A 23,387-nucleotide genomic window follows, 5' to 3' on the forward strand; every position below is an offset into this window, starting at 1 on the left:
TCTCTTCATTAAATTATCCATATTTAAGAAATAAATAAATAATTAATATATACCCTACTGCCAAGGCCAGCAAAGCCATGACCTCACTTCTCTTTCTATTCTCTCTCTATTCTTGTCTTCCAAGATATGAGACATTATAGGTGCGTTTGGATGCCACTTATTTTGCTGAAAACTAAAAACAATAAAAAAATAATTTCTGATTACTGTTCACTGCTGAAAACACTATTCATTTTCCTTAATGCACTATTCATGTCCCATGAACAGTGCAAGAGGCACTGGTAAAAAAAAAAAGGCAAAATGCAAAACAATAAACGTGGATGTGGGATCCAAACGGGTACTATATCAATAAATAATTGTATTCTTGTCTTCCAATATAAGGAAGTTTATTTCGTACTTAGTGTAAAGTTCTTATTAATAATAACAATAGGAATAAAATTAATAATAATTACTTCATGTTAATAATAAATGACTCTCTTAATAAAAGATTTTGTAAAAAAATATTTGGCTTTAGCATTTCTCTTTTCAAGAAATGTTACGTTCACAATATTTTCGCTATACTTTCACAACAAATCATATGTAGTAAGTTGGATTTAATTTGAACTTATCACTTAAATTACTTTTTTGCTCATCTATAACAAACAATAACAACCTGTTATTTAGATTTTATTATAAAACTGTTGTGAAAATGTTGTGGAAATAATTTTTCTCTTTTCCATAATGAAAACAAAATTATTATCTTCAAAGTTGAAACCCAATCATTTTGGTAGAATTAATCTCTACAAAATAAAATTTTATTAATGCTTATCTTTTAAATGAGTTGTTCTACAATTACTAAACTATTTCACAACTTCTTTGCCATGTCTTTGACGTGACAAACATTGGGTAGTTGTTTTTCACTTATACATGTACATATAATTTTTTCTTCATCACATTCTTCGCAACATCACAGTTGTAAAAAAAAAGTTGTAAAATAATTTGCATTCTTACTTCCTATATTTTCTTCCATGTTACTTTACATCACAGTTGTAAAAAAGAAGTTGTGAAATAATTTGTGTAGTTACTCCCTATATTTTCTTCCACGTTGCTTTAATTACCCAAACCCAAAACCTTTATTTTTCCTTTTTCTTTTTCTCTTTTTTCTCATCCACTCGTTCACTTCTTCCTCATCTTCCTATTTTCCTTTTCTTTCACTTTCCACCACATAAAGCCACACGCAATCTCATTTTCTTATATATATATATATATATATATATATATATATGTATGTATGTATATATATATATATATTACTTTTCTTTTCTTGGCCATCTTCTTTGACAATTCATGAAGAACATTTTATGCAAGCTCTTGCATTTCTTCATGCATGAAACTTCTTGAATATCATACATTTTCCTGACATGGGCATGCAAGTCATTTAATGGTTTGTTGGCTAATGTCAAGCCACTAAATTTGACTATTCAAGCCATTCCAACATAAACAAAAAGTAGAAAAAAAAAGGTACTTGACTTCACTAAGCTCGAGTACTATAAAGAGATACTCGATTTCACTAATATCAAGTACCACATTTTTTTTTAATTACACAAATTCCAAGTCAACTGTGCCACACTGGCGACACACTAGGAACTCGAGTACTATTTAGAACTCAATTTTGTAGAACTCGAGTACTAAAAAAAGGGTAGATTGCTAAATATTTCCAAAAACAGTGCTAATTTGCCACAAATTTTGTCAAAACGCGGTATTTGGCTATTTTCACCTATATATATATAAATATAAAATAAACTTTTTATTTTTATGATTATAATTAAACATGTGATTGCCCATTCTAAGGAAATTTGATTAAATTTAAACGAAAAGTGTCACTAAATATTATGTTTTTACATTTTGCTATCATATTATTAGTAATAAACTTATTATATTTTGCAGAATTGCATTTATAAAGGCATGCAGACACGTAAAAGTGTTTGAGGTAAAACTTAACCCAGCACCAAGCCACTCTTTTTTTCAGCGTAAAAAAAGCCCCCCAAGGACAGGCAACGAGAGAAGGAAACAAGGAAAATAGATATGTCGTTGTTGTTCATGTCTATCAGAGGTAAAGATAGTTAATGGCTTTTTCAGATCGTTGAATGGATTCAATGGGAAATTGAAAATTTTCCTCATTCAACATTCAACTGTACTCTTTAATGGCTCCAAACAATTAAATTGAACCAAATTGTTTAAATAGTTGAAAATACTTCAACAAAATACCTTTAAAAAATGCAATTAAAGAGTTAGAACTTGACAACAAAAAATAATTGACCATTTTCACAAATGAGAATATTACATGTTAATTTAAGTAGTCAAAGCATATAGCTTTTCTGTGCTCTAAAAAAAAAATCTAAAAATGCGATTCACATTTTTTTAACATTGTTTCTATGCAAAAAATGGTAAATATATGCAAATAAGTAAAATTTTAAAATCAAGATTACAATAATAAAGTTTTAATCAATTCGTTATTTCTTGTAATAAAATTAAAAGTGGGATAATGTCCTTTTTTGGGGGAAAAAAAAAAAAAAAAGTGGGTGGAAGCGTGGAGTTAGAGAAGACACAATGGTGATCTGTGGGAAAAGAAAAATCGTTTTTATGTGAATGTTCTATGAGAAATAGAGAAGGCATCATATAAAAAAAAATATTGTTTCAAAAAAAAAAATACTAACCAGGTATTTTAAATTATTTGAACAAGAGGCCCTTATAAAATAAATAATAAATAAAAGAGTATTCTGACCATGCTTTTATTCTTTGTACGTAAGGATTAGTATTAGTGATGAGTTGATTTACTTATTAGTATATTTTTGTTGGTTCTGTTTTTGTAGGAAGTGAAAATTTACTTGAAAAATATTGCTATATTGTCAATTAGAATGACACTTAGAACAAGATTAAAGTTCAATTAAAATTCAATTTAGATTTTTTGTTGATCTTTCCTTCTATTTTGCGCGCTTTTATATATTTATTACAATATACACTTTAACCATAAAAGAGTGTCAGGGTTGATATGTGGAAAGGCTAGGTAAAAGAAAAGAAAAAAAAAGTGAAAAAAAAGAGCTCAAATACCCCCTTTAAGTTCAATAAATATGATAAAATAAGGAGAGTCAAACCTAAAATTTTAATACTCAATGAGTAGAGGCTAGTGGTGCATCACAAAGATAATCTCAAAATTGTTAAACAACAAATGGTTGGAGAACATAAATAACACATTAAATCTGAACCGTTTTGTACATTGAGTAGGATTGAAAATTTAAGATTTTTGATGTGGCATTTTGTAATTGGCTTGACAAATTTTTGCCTCTTGCAACACCCTAAACCTAAAAAATTACCAAAATACCCCTTAAACCAAAAAAAATTGACTGAAATACCCTTGAAACCTAAAAAACTACAAAAATACCTTGATGTCTAAAAAATGATCGAAATACCCCAAAACCTAAAAAATGACAAAAATAACCCCAAACTTTAAAAAATGACCGATAAAAACCCCTGAAACCTAAATTATGACCAAAATACCCCTAAACATGTAAGATGACCAAAATACACCTGAAACATCTAAAATTACCAAAATAGAGGTTTGGGGTATTTTGGATGTTTCGAGAATATTTTCGACAAATTAAAGGTTCTAAGGGTATTTTAGTCATTTTATAGGTTTTGAGGGGATTTCGGTAATTTTTTAGGTTTTGAGGGAATTTCAGTAATTTTTTATATTCTAAGGGTATTTTAGTCATTTTTTAGGTTACGATGGCATTTTTGTCATCTTTTAGGTTTTAGGGGTATTTCTATAATTTTTAGATTTTTTGGTTATTTCAATAAATTTCTAGGTTCTAGAAGTATTTTGGTAATTTTTAGGTTTTGGGGTATTTCGGTAATTTTTTAGGTTTCGGGGGTATTTTAGTCATTTTGTGGGTTTTAGGGGTATTTTAATCATTTTTTGGGTTTTGGGGGTATTTTGGTAATTTTTAGGTTTCGAGGGGTATTTTAGTCATTTGATGGGTTTTGGGGGTATTTTGGTCATTTTTAGGTCTTGGGGGGTTTGGTCATATTTTTGGGTTTCGGGAGTATTTTGGTCATTTTTAGGTTTTGGGAGTATTTTTGAAATTTTTAGATTTCAGGGGTATTTTGGTCATTTTTTGAGTTTTTGGGGTATTTTGGTCATTTTTTGGGTTTTAGGGGTATTTTGATAATTTTTAGGTTTTGAGTATTTTTTGGGTTTTGGGGGTATTTTGGTCATTTTTTGGGTTTTAGGGGTATTTTGGTCATTTTTTGGGTTTTGTCATTTTTAAGTTTTGGGGGTATTTTGATCATTTTTTAGGTTTCTAAGGTATTTTGGCCATTTTTTGGGTTTCAGGGGTATTTTGGTAATTTTCTGGTTTTGGGGATATTTTGGACATTTTAGAAGTTTTTTTGGGGGGGGGGGGATTTTGCTCATTTTAGAGATTTTGGAGGTATTTTGGTCATTTTAGTGGTTTTTAAGCATATTTGGTGATTTTAGAGATATCGGGGGTATTTTGGTCATTTTATAGGTTTTAGGGGTATTTTGCTTATTTTAGAGATTTTGGAGATATTTTGGTAATTTTACTGGTTTTTGAGCATATTTGGTAATTTTAGAGATATCGGATGTATTTCAGTTATTTTAGAGGTTTCATGGGTATTTTGCTCATTTTAGATATTTTGGGGATAATTTTGGATGTCCAAGGGTATATTGGTAATTTTGGAAGTGTAGGGGTATTTGCGTCATTTTAGGTATTTAAGGGTATTTTGGTAATTTTGGAGGTTAAGAGGGTATTCAAGTAGTTTTAGAGGTATTTGGGTCATATTGAGTTAAATGGGTGGGTTACTAATTAAATGGGTTCGGTTGGGTTGATAATAGATAATTAATTTATATATAAGGGTCATAAATGGATAAATGGGTAATTACACGCTCAACCCATTTACGACCCAACCCGCCCATTTGCCACCCCTTTAAAACCTAGAAAAATTCTACTTATATCATCTTTTTGCGTTATAACTCCGCCACAATTTTAATATAGTAGACTAAAAATAGTGGATGCATATATTTGAAAGTAGCAAATAACTAATCACAATTTGTCACATAAAATAGTTGTAGAAAAAAAGTGTACAAAATTATGGTCCAATAATAACTCTAAAACTTATGCATAGGAAACTGGATTGTAAAAATTTAAGCAATATATTAAACATATTAGCATAATAGCATAAGTCTGAGCTTATTCTACACTGTATATAATACAAGTTTATTACTTGAATTAGAACTCTAGGATTTAGCATACAATATATACTCATGTATGGTTTTTTTTTTTTTTTTTTTGGCTAAATTAAAAATGGGCAGGGGGTGTCCTGAATAAACTAGCTTGTAAAAATTTAATATAGGATTTGTACTACACTTTCATATAATAAAGATGTATTTTTTAAAGGTTTTCTTTGTAGGTATATATAATTTGCTAGACTAAATCACGTAACCCCCGTTTTCTTGTGTTCACTATTTTATGATTTCATTTCCACATATATTTTAGCATACTCAACACTATACAGAGAAAACTGGCTTGTAAAAATTTAAGCAATTATTTTATTAAATCCATTTGTAAACACAAAATTTCCCAATTGCAGAAAATCAAACAATTGAAAAGAAATATGGTTTGCAAATATAAATTTGTATTGATGAATAATAAGTACAATCTCTATTTCGATTCTTTTACAAAAAAATACTCTCTGATTCTATCTTCATTGAACTTGACTCGAACAAGAGATTTTCTTGACTTTTGTTGGAAGATGGATTGAACGGTCTTCACAACAAATCTCTAGCCTTGAGTTTATTAGAGATTTATTGTTCTTCAAGTTCTTCAATCCCTTTGAATGTTCTTCAAGTTCTTCAAAGGTTCTTCAAGTTCTTTAAAGATTCTTGAGACAGAATTTCTCAAGAGCTTGAACTTCTTGAAAACTTGGTCCCCTAAAATGAGAGGGGATGTCCTCTATTTATATTGGTTTCAGAGGATAAACTTCACTTTGAATTAATATGCTTGAAGAGATGTAGTAGACTTTTGATTGGCCCAAATTCTTCTTAGAGATAATTATATCTATTTATCTATTTTGATAAAGATAATAATCAACAAAGATAAATAATTATCTCTATTTTTTTAAATTTATTTTAATAAAGATTGATGAATCTTGTGATACCAGTGGGCTGAAAGTCTCGGGCCTTGATGAGTTTGTGACTAAATCCTGAGAAAACAAATAGAAAAATCAGAGGAGTTCGGTGGAAGCCGGCCAAGAACCCTCTGATGATAAAGTTAGCCTTTTTTTATGATTCCCAGTAAATTGAAACTCTCAGCATCAGAATCCCTTACTCTTTTGCTGGCGAGTGTTTATATAGCATGCGGGGAACGATTACTTGTTTGGTAACCGTTCCTATTGTTAAGGAATCCAAAAGGCTTGGAGGTAACTTCCATAACTATTGTGGAAGTTAGATTATTTAAGTCCGCATTTCACAACGGTTAGACTTGATTAGTGACGGTACGTTTTCTCCCACACCTGGTGGAGACATGTTCGTAGTGTAGTAACCTCGTCCGTCCTTTAAGGACGGACGGATGAGGTTGAACTTAGGCGAGGATCTCCCTTCCTCCTGTCTTTTCTTTAGACGATGCCTATGGATGAGAAAAGCCTTGGAACAAATTTTCATTGCACATCAGTTGCCCCCTCGTCCATATGGGTTGTCTAAGCAGGGAGGGATGACTTGGCGTCACTTCCCTGAATGCATGTGCATCAAGGTCCCACGTGTCACCTTTTTATTGCCGATGAATCTCGTCGATTCATTTTTTCGAGGTGAACGCCACGTGTCATCTCCTAATTGGTTGTGTCGTTTTATATGCCCAGGTCACTCTCCTATAAATAGGGGAATTCCTCCGCTGCCCTCTACATTTATGAGATTTTTCTTCTTTGACATTCCTCGTCTAGAGCCTCGTCTAGGAATTTCCTCGCGTCCATAGTCTTCGTTCGACTTGGAGCTAGGTATTCCTTCTTCTCTCGTCTTTTTGGTTTCTTTGATCTTTTCAAAAAATGTCGTCTAGCGATAGTATAGAGAGGGCCATAGACGAGTATCAATATGAAAGTAGTACAAGTTCTAATGGCTCTAGTAGTAGTGATGAGGGGAACTCCATGAATGAGGAATACGTTTTTGGTGTCCCTAGATTTCCTTTAGAGGCCATACAACAAGAGCTTAGGAAGGCCTCGGGGTCCCAGGCAGGTACCTCATCCAACGTCCCTCCGTCCGTCCCTTTGGACGAGGAGGAGGTAACTGTGTTCAGTTGTGCAATAGATATCCCTTCCAAAACAGACGAGCAAAGACTAAGTAATCTAAGGACATGGTACCAGATCCCAGACGAGCTTAACCCTAGGTTGCCCGTCCGTGGAGAATGGTGATGTGATCCTCTTTTTGGGATAGGTGCCTATGAAGCTTATCTTTTGGGGGGTTTGAGATTTCCTTTAAATGCTTTAATTAGGGAATTATTAGTTAGGCTAGGTTTAGGAGTATGTCAATTCAATCCAAATGCATGGAGATTAGTTATCTTTATGCAAGTTCTATGGAGGGAGGTGTTTTGGGGGGACCGTCCTCTTACGGTGGATGAGTTTCTCTACTGCTATAAACCCTCAGAAATTCACCAATCCCTTGGCTTTTACCAGTTCACTGCCAGGGGCAAAGATTGTAGAATGATTAGGTCTTTACCCTCGTCTAACAGAAAATGGAAGACGAAGTTTTTCTCCGTCTTCGGCTTCTGGGCTGGGAATCCTTCAGACGTTGGCCGGGACACATTTGTTCATTATACTGGGGACCTAGGGAACCTTCGATTATTATTATTATTATTATTATTATTATTATTATTATTTTTATTTTTATTTTTATTTTTATTTTCTAACTCGTTCTTTTATAACTGTTGGACGACCTTCTCTTAGCAAGTTTCACCGTGACCGTGTCCACAAAGCTCGTCTACATGCAAATAGGAATTTTCATTCTCTAGTGACGCTTAGACAACTTGCTAAGTGGGGATTGGGCCCTAGTCCTTCTAAAGAGGCACTTACACACGAGATAATAGTAAGGAGAAGTAAGTTTTAAACCTAGAACGTCCCTTACACACCTTTCCTCTTTGCTTTAGTTCTAAAAACTTCTTCCCTTTTTTTTTTTTTTTTTTAGGAATGGCAACAATGAAAGGAAACAAAGGAAAAGAGGTTGCAGGTGAAGGGGATCGTCCTGAGGCTGGGGACGCTCATCCTGAGATTATATCCTAGATTCGTCCGTCTACTGGGGATAAGAGGAAGTCCCTACCAAAAAATTTGGACTTGGGGAGTCTCCCCAGCCGTCATGACAAAAGGGTTAAGCATGTATCGTCCAAGGTAACCAAGCCTAACCTTCCTCAGTCCAATCCTATCGTCCAAACAATTGGTATGGATGTGTCTCCACCTATTGAGACTACCTCGTCCAAGACCCCTCCTAGGACAATCATATTTGTCTCATCTTAGCCTCCTTTGAGGGTATCCTCGAACATTATTGAAAATGAGGATTTGTCTTGGGAATGCTTCGGGGAAGCTGTGAAGGACGAAGACATAAATGCCTGCTATGACATGTCCCTGAAAGATTTTGAACATTCAGGTGTTCATGATCTTTTTAAGGTAACTTTACTCTCGTCTCGTCTTTATTATTTCATAATTTTTTGGCCGTCTAACCAAGCATTTTTCTCTTGCAGGCCATGTCCAAATTCATCGCAGCGTCTAGGTAGGCCACTGAGTTGGACAAGACGAGGATCTTACTGAAGAAGACCATCCAAAATGTGAGGGACGAGAGTAAGAAATGGGTTGGGATAGCTGCTGAGGCTAAGGAGAAGGCAACGGAGCATCAAAACTTAATCAAGGAGTTGAGAGTTGATATAGTGGAGAAAGATACTCGTCTTGATCATATTCAAAAGAAGAATGACGAGTTGAGTACTCTTCTCTCCAAGGCTAAAGAAAATGCCGTTGCGGAGTTCAAGGCATCTAAAGAATTTATGGACTTATTGGATCGCAACTACGCAGCAGGTTTTGAGGATTTCAAGTTGGACGCTGTTGAAAACTTCCCTGAAGTAAACTTCATCTCCATCAAGCTTAATTTGAATGCTGCTACCAGTTCTCTTCTCCAAACCAGCTCCGAGGACGTTAACATTGAGGACAATGCCTCTACCCAGCCGCCCAATGTCCTCCCTGCTTAAGAACAAGTTTTTACAAAACTTTGTATTTTTCCTTTTCTGTTTGATCCTTTGTTTTGGGATCTTTTGATGCAACTCAAATACATTAAGCTTATCCATGGTTTTAGGACGAGTTATTAAACTTGTTCTTCATAAGGGTGTTTGGACGTTGATTGTCCACCCTTAAAACGATTGAATGGATGAAATTATTTTTCTTTCATATATGCACGGACGAACTTTTCATTTTCATATGCAAGATTTCATGCTTAACTCGTCCATATTTCATAAATGTACTTAACCATTTTTATTGGAATTTCACCAAATGTAATTTGTTTATAAAATGGTAATTACTCGTCCTTAGACTAAGCTGATTTTTGTTTGATGACATGCACTCTGCTCGTCCACAGACTGGGTTTTGGCTCAAAACACTCGTCTATGGACTTATCGTCCATGGTCTGGACGTGCATTATGACACTTGTCTATGTATTTTACCATCCATAGTCTGAACGTGCATTATGCTTTACTTCGCCCATTATATAGACGAGTATGCCTTGGGCTCGGCTTGCTCAAGTTATAGGCTCTACCTCGTCCTTTGATCTGGACAAGAGTGCCTTGGTCTTGCTTTACCCTTATGGACGAATACGCCTTAGGCTTGCTCGAGGTATTGGCTTTACATCGTCCTTTGTTCTGGACGAGGGTGCCTTGATTTTGCTTCACCTTTAGGAAAGCTTAGACGTTACATCTCCGTGTCCAAAGAATTTATTCATCTTACTAAAAAAAAATTTTCTTAGCCATCTTGTAGGTTAGCTTTGAACGAGAATAGCATGGAGATTTGAAATTCACACAACATTTTGAACATAACATAAATATCGTTTACAGATAAGGCACATACATGCTAATGCCTTTTTATTTAATAAGTACTCCATAACTTCGTCCACAATCATGACAAATAACCACAACACAAATAACAAAGCAGTATTATCAAACATAAACAGCATTAAACATAAGTAAAACGTAAGTAGAATGGCAAGCTCCAAGCTTGTCCATAGTGATACTCATCCAGGCTCACTTTTACTGATAGTACCTCCTCAGGTGCACCACGTTCCAAGGATGTTCCAATTTTCTCTCATCCAGGGCCTCTAAGTAGTAGGATCCTTGCCTTTTAAAGTTAATGACTCTATAGGGTCCTTCCCAATTAGGGCCCAATTTCCCATGAGCTGGGTTTTTGGTTGCCAAAGAGACCTTTCTTAGGACGAGATCTCCTATGTTAAAATGTCTTGGCCTCACCATTGCATCATATTGCCTAGCCATGAGGTTCTTGTACTTCGCTGCCCTGTGCTCTGCATCTGTCCTCACCTCATCTATAAGATCGAGGTTCAAACGGAGTTGCTCCTCATTATCCTTATCTTGATATGACATCACCCTATGGCTAGCCATGTGCACTTTCGCAGGTATGACTGCTTCACTTCCATAGGCTAGCTTAAAAGGTGTCTCCCCTGTAGGGGTTCTTACCGTCGTCCTGTACGCCCATGGGATACCAGGTAGCTCATCTGGCCAATACTCCCTTTACCCCCTCAAGACGAGTCTTGATGATTTTCAGCAAGGATCAGTTTGCAACCTCATCCTGACCGTTAGCTTGTGGGTGGGCGGGGGAGGAATAATGATTTTGGATTCCAAAGTGTTGACAGAAGTCCCTGAAAAGGGAGTTGTCGAACTGCCGCCCGTTGTCGGATACTAGTACTTTGGGCACCCTAAACCTGCATACTATGTTCTTCCAGACGAAATTCTTTACATTCTGCTGTATGATGCTTGCCAAGGGTTCTGCTTCCACCCACTTGGTGAAATAGTCAATCCCTACCACTAAGAATTTCATCTGTCTAATTTTGAGTGGAAAAGGACCCAGGATATCTAGGCCCCATTGAGCAAAGGGCCACGGGGCCATCATTGGAGTGAGATACTCTGATGGTTGTCTGGGGACATTACTAAATCGTTGGCATTTGTCACATACCTTGACATAAGCTTTTGCATCCACTTGGACAGTTGGCCAATAGTACTCTACACGGACGACTTTGTGGATGAGCGATCTAGCTCCCGAATGATTTCCACAAGCTTCTTCATGAACTTCCCTTAGCACATAGTTCGCCTCATCTAGAGCCAGACACCTGAGATAAGGTTGAGAAAAGCCTCTCTTGTACAGAACTTTGTCCATAAGGACATACCTGGCTGTTCTTATCCTGAGTTTTCTAGCCTCATCCTTTCCTTCCGGAAGTCTTCCGTCCTTCAGGTACGACACGATTGGGTTCATCCAATTTTCTCCATTCCCTATTTGCTACACTTCCGGGAGATCTATACTTGGGACGTACTGAATTTCATCAAACTCGTCCATTGCTCCGGTTGCTAAGGCTTCCTTCGCTAAGGTATCTGCTTTTACATTCTCCTCCCTTGGAATTTGAATGAAGTTAGCTTCCTTAAATTTCTTCACAAGCCGTAACACCTTTTCCAAGTATTTTTTTCATTCGTCCTTCCTTCGCCTCATATGTCCCATTTATTTGGTCCATGACCAACAGAGAATCTCCCAGGATGAGTATTGACTTCGCTTCCATAGACTTAGCCAGTCCTTGAGTTCGACATCCTACTGGATCAAACGTCCTGCGGCTTCCAACTTGTTCATGGCTTTCTTGAGCAGATGATCTGTCATAACATTGATTACATGGGCTTAGAAGTAGTGTCTCAGCTTCCTGGAAGCTGTGATAAGTGCGAAGGCTAGCTTTTCTATTAGCGGATATCATCCTTCTGCCCCCCTCAGTGCCCTACTAGTGTAGTACACTGGCTTCTGCATTTTTGCTTCCTTTCTTATCAATGCTGAGCTTACTGAATGCGGGGTCACCGCCAGGTATAAAAACAATTCTTCTCCCATCACGGACGGACTCAACAGCGAAGGTGTAACGAGGTACGTCTTCAAGTCTTGAAAGGCTCTTTGGCACTCGTCCGTCCACTCAAATGCTTTCTTTAGAACCTTGAAAAATGGTAAGCACTTGTCAGTAGCTTTAGAAACAAACCTGTTGAAGGCAGCAACTCGCTCGGTAAGAGACTGGACTTCTTTGATACTCTACAGAGGCTTCATATCTAGAATTGCTTTAATCTTTTCCGGGTTTGCCTCGATCCCTCTGTGTGAAACCATGAATCCAAGAAATTTCCCTAACGGTACTCCGAAAGCACACTTGTTGGGGTTCAACTTCATACTGTACCGCCTGAGTGTATTGAAGGTTTCTTGTAGGTCGTCCAGATGTTTACACTCGTCTAAAATTTTTACCAACATGTCATCCACATACACTTCTACATTTTGCCCAATCTGAGAACAGAACATGTGATTGACTAGTCGTTGATATGTTGCTCCAGCGTTTTTCAAGCCAAAGAGCATTACTTCATAACAGAATAGCCTTGACTAGTAACGAAGGATGTCTTCTCCTGGTCGACTTCGTCCATCCGTATTTGGTTGTATCCTGGGAAAGCATCCATAAAACTAAGTAAGTTGTGGCCTGCAGTAGAGTCCACCAATTGATCAATGCGTGGTAATGGATAGCTGTCCTTGGGGCAAGCCTTGTTTAGATCAGTAAAATCTACACACATCCTCCACTTGTCATTCGCCTTTTTGACCATTACTACGTTGGCTAGCCAATCTGAATAGTACACTTCTCGTATGAACTTCACCGCCATCAACTTCTGAACTTCGTCTTTAATAGCATTGTCTCTCTCAGGGGCAAACACCCTTTTCTTTTGTCACACTAGCTTTGAGGAAGGACATACGTTCAAACGATAGGTGATGACATTAGGATCTATACCCGGCATATCCTCATGATTCCAAGCAAATACATCTATGTTTTTCCTCAAAAACTGGATAAGGTCCTCCTTAACCCTTCCTTCTAGATCTGCCCGACCTTGGTACACCTCTCAAGGTTATTTTCATCTAAGGAAATATCTTCTAACACTTTAATGGGTTCTACCACAACCCTCTTTTCTTCAATATTCATGGTCTGAACTTGCTCGTTCATGGCCAACATGGCCAGGTAACATTCTCTTGCTGCTAATTGGTTTCCTTGTACTTGTCCTACTCCATTGTCTATTGGAAACTTGACCGACAGGTGGTAGGTGGATGTAACTACCTTCCAACTATTTAAAGTTGGCCTTCCAATTATGTCATTATAGGAGGACGAACAGTCTACCACAAGAAAGTTCATGTCCTTGGTGATTTGATGTGGATATGCACCCATTATCACTGGCAATGTAATAGTACCCACGGACTGCACCTTCATTCCACCAAAACCTACCAGGGGGGAATTCACTGGACGAAGGCGGTCTCATCCTAGCCTCATCTGCTAAAAAGCTGGACGATACAAAATATCTACCGAACTTCCATTATCCACTAGCACCCTTCTGGTTGTGTAGTCAGCAATAAGCAAGGTAATGATGATAGCATCATTGTGAGGATGGTGAATTCTTTCAGCTTCATCTTCCATGAACGTGATTGCTTGTTCGTCCGTGGTCCTTTCTCTGGGTAACTGTCCAGAGAGTTGGACGCTCTGTACCACCTTCAGGTATGTTTTCTTGGACTTGGACGACTGGCTTGTAGAGCTTCCTCCTATAATAACTCTGATTTCTTCGAGAGGTGGTCATGACGACTCTTCGGCTTTTCCCTTAAATTTCTCGTCCCTGTGGTCTCATCCAAGGAAACTCCTCAATTTTCCCTGCCTTATAAGATTCTCAATCTGCTGTTTTAGATTAAAACACTCATCCGTATCATGCCCATGGTCTTTATGGAAGCGACAATACTTATTCCTATTGCGCTTATTCGGTTCTCCCTTCATTTTCTCTGGCCACTTCAAGGAAGGATCATCCTTGATTTGCATTAGGACTTGCTCGAGCGGCACGTTCAATGGTGTATACTGTTGACTTCGTCCTGAGGGGCCCACCTTCTTGTCTCGATCCTTCTTGTCTTCCATTCGTCCCTTTTTAGGATGAGGACCTTGTTCTGAATGGTGAGTGAGGTTAGCTTCCATTTTCTCAACTCTCTTCCTCTTCTTGGCTATGATAGCATCTTCTGCATTCATAAAGTTCTGGACTGAATGGACGAGTTCAGCCATGGTTTAAGGCTCCTACTCATATAACTTGTGGATGAACAAGTTAGAATGAACCCCATTGTGGAAAGCTGCCAAAAGGAGCTTGTCATCCATCTCGTCCACTGCTAAGGCTTCCCTGTTGAACCGCATGATGAAGGACCGCAAACTTTCATTCTCTCCTTGTTCTATGGTTAGTAAACTAGACGAGGAATGCTTGTGCCTCTGTCCTCCGATGAAATTGTTGACAAATAACTTGCTTAACTCCTCGAACGACGTTACTGTGCTTGGAGGTATTTTGCTAAACCACACTCGTGCAGTCCTTTGAGGGTAGTAGGGAAAGCTCTGCACATTATTTCAACCGAAACCCCTTGAAGGTGCATGGTAGTTTTGAAGGTGGCAATGTGGTCAAACGGATCTCGCGTCCCATCATATGAATCTAAGGAAGGCATCTTGAACTTGGGTGGTAAAGGATGAGCATTGATGGAAGCCACAAAAGGGGAATCAGTTCTATGAACCAAGTCTTTTACAGGGTTCGTCCTCTTTATACTCTCCTTCATCTCATCCATAGTTCTTCTCATTTGGTCCATTTTCCTTTCCAAGTGAGTCACCCTTCTTGAAGTGGTAGCCCTTGACTGGCTTTCAAATTCAACATTCCTCCCATCTTGACTCTGGGCCTGTCCTTCAGTGTTCCCATCGCGACGTTGCCTCCTTATATTAAATTCTCAAACCAACTCCTGGTTCTGGCGGGTTAACTCCGCCATAGTAGCGGCCATGGATTGCACGTGTTGGATAGAAGGTGGCTGCACGATAGGCACCGATTGATAGTCGCCCCTGCTTTCTTGAGGGCCTGGGCTAGTAGCTCTTGACTTTGTCCGGACCATTTCAGCCCTTCGTTGGATAAAGAAATCGCAAAATCCATTGGTGAAGTTCAAACGTTAGAAATTCTTCCCCACAAACGGCGCCAACTGATGAATCCTGTGATATCAGTGGGCTGAAAGTCTCGGGCCTTAATGAGTTTATGACTGAATCTTGAGAAAAAAAAACAGAAAAATCAGAGAAGACCGGTGGAAGCCGGCCAAGAACCGTCCGATGGTAAAGTTAGCCTTTTTTGTGATTCCCAGTAAATTGAAAGTCTCAGCATCAGAATCCCTTACTCTTTTGCTGGCAAGCGTTTATATAGCATACAAGGAACGATTACTTGTTTGGTAACCATTCCTATTGTTGAGGAATCCAAAAGGCTCGGAGGTAACTTCCATAACTGCTGTGGAAGTTAGATTATTTAAGTCCACATTTCACAATGGTTGGACTTGACTAGCGACGGTACGTTTTCTCCCACACTTGGTGGAGACATGTTCGTAGTGTAGTAACCTTGTCCGTCCTTTAAGGACGGACGGATGAGGTTGAACTTAGACGAGGATCTCCCTTCCTCCTGTCTTTTCTTTGGACGACGCCTATGGACAAGAAAAGCCTTGGAACAAATTTTCGTTGCACATCAAAGATAATTATCTATCAATTTTGAATAGAAAATTTATCTTTATTTTATTTATTTATTTATCTTAATAAAAATAATTATCCATAAATTTTGAATGGGAAATTTATCTTTATTTTGCGGGCCAAATGACACATGGCAAATTTTGATATGCCAAAGTGATGTCAATTTGGATGACACATGTTATCATCTAATTTAATTAATTTAATGACATTAATTTAGAATTTGCCACTAAATTTTCATGTGGCATTTTATAATTGGCTTAAAATTTTGCCTCCTATACCATTATAGTTTGTGTATGAATCTTTAGATATCTTGATTTATTTATTTATTTATAATTCCTTTTATTTCACAACACATAATTACTATGGAACTCTAACCAATGCAAAAAAAAAAAAAAAAAAAAAAAAAAAAAAAATTGTGCTCATTTTTGTCCTAGAACGTTAAAGGTTGTGTGAAACTTAGCCCACCATAAATTTCTCCCAAAAATTAGTTATCTTACTATACAATTTTTTTTTGTTATCACATTGATTCATGCTTAAAATTTTTGTTTTTATTTGATGGATTAAAAATTTTATGCATCTTATGCTAGGCATATTATATACATATGTTTTATGTTATGTTTCATGTTGATTATTGATTCTTATAAAAAATTTACCTTTGAAGAATTTGGATTAAACATAATATTACTTAATTATATTTTACATGATATAAATATTTGTTCATTTAATGTTAATATATATCTCTGGCATAGATAATGTCCAAATTTTCAAAACTTGAATTCATTGCCCTTATATTTCAAGTAAGAATTATTTATCATGGATCCTTGATGCTGAGATCCACTTGAGTCAATAAACTTTTGATATATTCTCAAAGATGGCAACAAAGCATCCTAATAGAATCACACAAAAGCAATTATTTCTATTTGCCATCAACTCTATGAAGAATTAAAAATGGAATAACTTATCGTAAAATTAAGATCTCAATGATCTTGTTGAATAATTTGAAGGAAAGATAAATTGCATTTTTGTTATTAAATAGGGCTTACCTAATTCCATAGCATAGCACAGCAAATTAAATTTACAATTAATTCCCTTAAAGTATTTTGATTATGCAAGAAGACAACAAGGAACACAATGATCAAATTTTTTGAAATGTGGATGCAATCTTGAATGGCATCGGATAATTTTACTAATCTTGAAGACATTTGATTTATTTTGCTGAAATTTGTGGTTGAAATAGTATTTTTGTGACCTCAGACCTTTTGTGAAATTTTAGAATAGTTTAGGGGTTTCTTCATAATTTAGAAAAGTTTGGGGGCTTTTTTGTTATTTTGGAAAATTTTGGGGATCAAAGTGTAATTTTAGGAATTTTAAGGACCAAAATGTAAATTTGAGAGAGTTTTGGGGTTTGAAATGTGATTTAGTTAAAGTTTGGGATTTAAAATATAAGTAAAGAAAAATTTCAGGTTAAAAATGTAATTTTGGAAAAAGTTGAGGGTTTGAACGTGATTTGAAAATTGTTATTGTTTTTCTAATTTTTATTTCTTGGATTTTGGATTTTAATTTGAGTTAGGCTTCGGTGTCCATTAGTTTATGATACGATCGATGGAAGTGGATTAATTTCAATGGTAGGTTGAAGGTGTTGGGTGGGTCTGCTGTATATATGTTGGGTTGAGATCTTAAGGTTGGGCATTGGCTTTATGAATTTCAGAGTGAAATTGTTTGCAGGGTGGATCATTTCGTGGCTTCCATTGGGGGAAAAAAATAAAAAATAAAAAATAATGATATACTTTTGGTCTTCCTTCGGATATATTTTGATTGAACCATATGCTTGTTTGCATTCTGCAACTTTCGTCCTTTTTTGGTCTTTCTGTTTTTTGTTCAAGTCTTTATAGTAGAAAAGGTTTTTGTGAGTTCCACTGGTCTCTTAACTCTAATGTTGTTGTAGACTCTGGCAAATTAAGATAATTAATTATCCATAATGTGTTTCTTAAGTTTTATTTAATGGAGGCTATGTATAGACTATAGAGCCTAAAGCAAACTTGATTAAGTTCCCATATTAGTTAATTATGTCTTTGGATGGTTATAATAGTATTAGTGGTTACTACAAAAGAAAATGGTGCAAAGTGTCATTATATGTCTTTTTTAGGGTTTAGATTATATATTTATGGGTAAGTGTCATTTGAGTTTGTTTGGACCTTAATGCCTGTTATGTTATAATGTTGTTATCACAAGAACCTAGCAATTAGCATTATTATTAATTGAACAGCATGTGATTTTTGTTCTTTTTATGAATGGCATGTGAATTTGGACTTCATTATTATTTTCATTGTTGATAAAATTCATCTACAAACGCACATTAATCTGGAGTGCAAACAGTGTTTGTTTCAATTGGAAAAATTGAGATTTGTTTGAGAGTGGGATGTTCAATTTGTTGATTATTGTGATGAGTGGTGTGAATAGAGAGAATTATAGAGTGACTGTGCCATCTCTCTTGTGACGATGAGTTTCTTCAACATTCAGAGGATGCAGATCACTGGGACAATGAAAAATTGGACAACATGGGAAGTGATTCTACCTATGACTCAAACAGCATCAGGGCGCCGTTGCTTCATCGCTGGAGGGTACGTAGTCCTATATTAAACACACACACACTCTCTCTCTCTTCTATCTATCTATTCATACTATTTGTCAATTTAAAATATGGCGCATCATCCTTACAGTTTAATGGTAGTAAAAAAATTTGTGCCAATTTTTGCAAATATATTGGAGTTTAATGGTAGTAATCAATTTATGCTATTCTTTTTTGGCTTTGATACTACCCCCCAATGCTATGGAACCTATGTGTAGGTGGATGCACTAAAAGTTATTTGGAAATTTGGCTTGAATTCTTGGTACACCTCAATAATGGGTCCTATATTAGCTTAATTAGTTGTATTAGTCACGTGCTTTGCGTCCATATTGGGGGTTATTGCATAATTCCAGTCAATGCAGCACCTAGTATCATAGCATGAGGCAGTCTTGGCCATTCAAATATGTTCTCTTATTTCATTTTTTATTTATTTAATTATTTTTTGCTATATAAATAGCTCTACTACATTGGCATTGTCAAATAAGTAGAAGTCTTTTTAGCTAGACAGAGGTGAGGGATTCTGCAGAATGGTGTCCAATGCAGCAACTCTTTAATAATGTCTCAAAGTTGGAATTATTATTTTCTTTATGATTCTAAATATTTTCAGTACATATAGATACTCTGGCCAAGAAAACCATAAACCAAAGGTCACAAGCATTAAGGGACCTGATTTTTTGATGAGTAGTAAATTTTATTAGACAAACTAGGAGTAACCACGTACATAGATCTTAGGAGGTATACTAGATGGACATCAAAACTAAGCTCTAAAAGTACAATGGTAAATAAAACTCTAATAAGTTGAAGTATAAACTTCATTACATCGATGACCATTCAAATAAAGTTCTGAGGAAATGCAACTTCAGATCTAGAGTTGTCCTCTTGCACACTTATAAGTTTCTAGAATTTCATTCTTTCCGAATGCACCACATCAAGCCATGGTGAATGAACTTGGATATCCTACTGTTCCAATGTTGCCCAACACGGATTTGCCATCATGCTAGTTAGTTAACAACCCTCTCAGGCATCACCCACTGAACCACAAAAAGGGCAACGACCATATCCCACAACTCCCTAGCAATGGGACAATGAAGCCACAAGTGGTCCATTGTCTCTCCGTCCCCCTTGAACATACAACACCAGCTCACCAAATAGTGTTTCACTTCCTCAGGTTATCCGCTATTAGGATTTCCCCGAAGAGGCAACTCAAAGAAAAAATGCCACTTTTGTTGGGACTTTAGGCTTCTAAATTCTTTTCTAAGGGAAGTTTGCAACTCCCGTAGGGGCTAGTTCTCTGTAATAGGATCTAACCTAGAAACCCTTTTGTATATGCGGCCTCCAACACAGCTTATCCTCTTTACAACCTCGGACCTTTGTGGAATACAATCAATTCAAAATGACAAGTTCTCTTGATGGTTATTTTTTCTAATGCTTTGGACCCGTTTGGGTTTGGGGTGTGACATAAACCGCCCCCGAAAAAATCTGTTCACTGCTTTTCAAGTTTATTAGCAACTCCTGTAGGCATGGACAAAATAGACATTAAATAGATGGGTAAGCTTGAGGGAGTGCTTTTAACCAAATTGACTCTACCATCCTTTGACATAAATAATTTTTTCCTACCGGCTACTTTAAAAAATCTTCCAACTGGCTAAACTTCTTTCCGCTTGTTCCACAATAACATCCCAAGAAGAACTCACCTTAATATGGCGTTTGAGTGGTACTGGGGTGTTTGAAACAATTCTTGCTTCGTTCTCTTTATTATTGGATGACTGCATTAAGCAGTCACTCTTTTTCCTTGCTATAGGAGTTTCTTATTCGTTGACTGGTGCTGCTTGTGCAGTTGAAGACGTGCAAGCTTCTGAAATGTAGTTGAAGATCTCTGTTGTTAGATTACTCTGTGGATGGTCAACTGAATCACTTTCTTTTGCTTGTAATTGAGAGGTATTTTTTTAGGGTAACTTGTGCTTTTTATTAGTTGTCTTTTAGTAATAAAACATTTATTATTATTTTTTTAAAAGCAGTACTTGCCTTAATGATGATTCAAGAGGCAAACCCTCATAGGTCATTGGAATAGCTCCCACAGAACAACCTAACAAACTAGCTAAGCTATTACATTAGGCTAACTAGCTAAGCTATCACATTACGAACTAAGCCGACCGGGACAATCTCACACTTAACCAAATTAATTTGAGGCCTAATACTGCCTCAAAACATAGCATAACACATTAGAGGTGGAAAAACTCTTCCGGATTAATGGTTGATGGAATTGATTAGGGGCTTGATGTTGATGAAGAAAGGTTAGAATTTTCTTACCAATGTCAAAATAGAAGTGGCATGATATATTTATTGATCATCTATTGCAAAATTAATTATTTGTGGCCAACGTAATGTACTACACATCATCATAAACTTTAATTGTCTATTGTTTATATTGAAAACTCCTTTAAACATTGAATTTCATTTTCTTTCCATCCTTCTAAATATATATGCACTTATTTTCTACCTCTTATTTTCTCTTTTAAACTTTTCTTCTCACTAATCTCAAAAAAGAAAAAAAGAAAAAAAAGAAAAAAAAGAAAAAAAGAACAACAGAAATAAAAACAAAAACCTCTTCTTCTCCCTATTATTCCACACCTATGGTTACACTTTCTTCAACCTTTTCTTTCTCTTTTTGCCTCTTTACCTCCCCACTACTCTCTACTTCACCGCTACACTTCCTTCATTCTTTTCTATTTTTTATAATTTGACTCTTCTTCTTCCCATTTTATTTTGTATAAGTATGATATCATTTCTTTCATTCAATTCATATTTTTCTCACACAAAAACTGAGTACTCTCTCTCTCTCTCTCTCTCTCTCTCTCTCTCTCTTTACTTTCTTTTGGTGAATTTTTGTTCTTTCTTATACTCTAATTAAGGTTGATGGTTTTGTTTTCAAATATGTGTTTTGGTATTGTGTTTTTTCAATTTCTCATTACAAAGTCTTCTTTCTTCCTTTATAGCTTTGGTTGAATTTTGGTTTGGCTTAATACTATTTTTTTTTTTTTTTTTGGAAATAGGAATTTGAGTTTATATCAAAACACAATCTACATGACCATGAATTTAAATATGCCTACCAATTTTTCGAATAATAAATTATTATAAAGTCTATCTTTTATTCCTTTGGTTTCATTTTAATATTGGTTAAGATAACATTGTAATTTTGTGATGAATTTTGATTATCATGATAATCTTCTTATTCCTTAAAAGATGAGAAATTCGAATAATTAATTTGAAACTTATAAAGTATAATTGTATATTAGACAAATATAATACACTACAATAGAAATTAGAAAAATATGTACACCTTAAAAAAAATTTAATCAAACAAAAATAAATAATAAAATGATATATTTGTATAGATAAAAAGATAAAAAATACTTATAAAAGATATTACACCTCATTGCATGTTATATATATATATATATATATATTCTCACGTATCGCGTGGGTCTGGCTAGTTTCTCTTAGTTACAATTATAGACTGTGCAGTGCCATGAAGAGTAATGAGTAGAGTCTGTTTTTATGTGTTAGGAAGTCAATCTAATGCAATTAATGAAACCTAAAAATGGAATAAAGTCGACAACGCCTTCAATTGCTTGGATTTGGCTTCATGAATCATTTATTTTTTAAATTTTAAACTATTTTTGTTAATTTTCCCCCTCATTCTGTGCATGGAGGGCCTTGTTAGTTGTATTGCTAGACAGCATTTCTTTCTTAAGGGCTTCAACCTTGTTTTTGGGCTTCTCGTAGCATCCGTAAACTACCGAGTTTCCTGTATTCTATGAATATCTTCGTATAACTACTTCAAATTAGTTAGTCTACAAGAAGATCAATTTAGCCCTATCCTTGCTCTTTCCTATGTTGGTCTGAGTCTCTGAGGACTTCTATTTGTAGTTAGATCATACGCTGTAGCAGGGTTCAAGTTTTATGTGTAGCTATCATTTATGTTTCTTTTTCCAACCTTTGATGCCTGTGCCGATGCCATTGTCCTGTATTATCTTTGTCAAAATTAGTTGTTCTTCTACTGTAACTTGGTGCAACACAGCTTTTTAATTGTATTCTTGTTGTATGGGCCACTGAATAAATTTTTTTTATGCTATTTTAATTTGCTGTGTGTTAGGAACATTAGAACCACCTCCATCTTCCAGTGGTGATTTTTCAATTGGACTAGATCAGCTTGCTTTAATTTCAAGCGATCACAATGTTTCAATTCTGCAGCAGTATAGATTCTAATCTTTTCTTGATATGATTTCTGTATTATCAGTACATAGATAAGTGTAATTTAACATATTAATTGCTTCCCTACCTTTACATCAGCTTAAAGGATTATCATATTTGTTAGAAACAAATTTGGAGAAGGGGATTCAAGGAGATGCAGCTGATTTAACGAAGAGGAGCATTTGGATCAAACACATACCCTAAAAAAAAGGGAGTTTTTTGGTAAATTCATTACCAATTTATATTTTTGCACTCATTTTTTTTTATTAGAGCTATTACCCTTTCTTTTGTTGAAGAAGAGAATATAAGCTACTATATTGTTTTATTTTGCTTTGTCTTAGATGTTTCTTTAATCTCTGTAACTCATGGTGCTTTTGTTTCCCTGCAAGACAATACTCTTTGTTTTTGTTGCAGTCTAGAATCATGTGAGCCACTTCCTTCTTTCTTTCTAAAAAAACAAAGCATTTTGATTAAAGCAAAAAGTTTTATGTGCAGAGTTGGATTATTAGTAAACAAAAAACATGTTTGTGCTACATAAATTCAATATGTCATAGCTAACGATTCAATGTGAGGTAAATGTTTTCCCTTCATCATAGCTGTTATGAGTAGTATACTTATGAGGGACAGATTGGTATAATGTTGTGT

General features: G+C 35.8%; 1 long non-coding RNA gene across 1 annotated transcript; it reads left to right on the top strand.

Moving 5' to 3' along the window:
* Window positions 1–18,075: 18,075 nt before the first annotated feature.
* LOC115965713 lies at window positions 18,076–23,387 on the top strand. Its single transcript, XR_004086142.1, has 3 exons — window positions 18,076–18,480; window positions 20,326–20,426; window positions 22,842–23,387. It is a non-coding gene; the product is annotated as an uncharacterized LOC115965713 (long non-coding RNA).

The sequence above is a fragment of the Quercus lobata genome, chromosome 10 (assembly GCF_001633185.2).
Source record: "Quercus lobata isolate SW786 chromosome 10, ValleyOak3.0 Primary Assembly, whole genome shotgun sequence".
NCBI classification, from domain to species: Eukaryota; Viridiplantae; Streptophyta; class Magnoliopsida; order Fagales; family Fagaceae; genus Quercus; species Quercus lobata.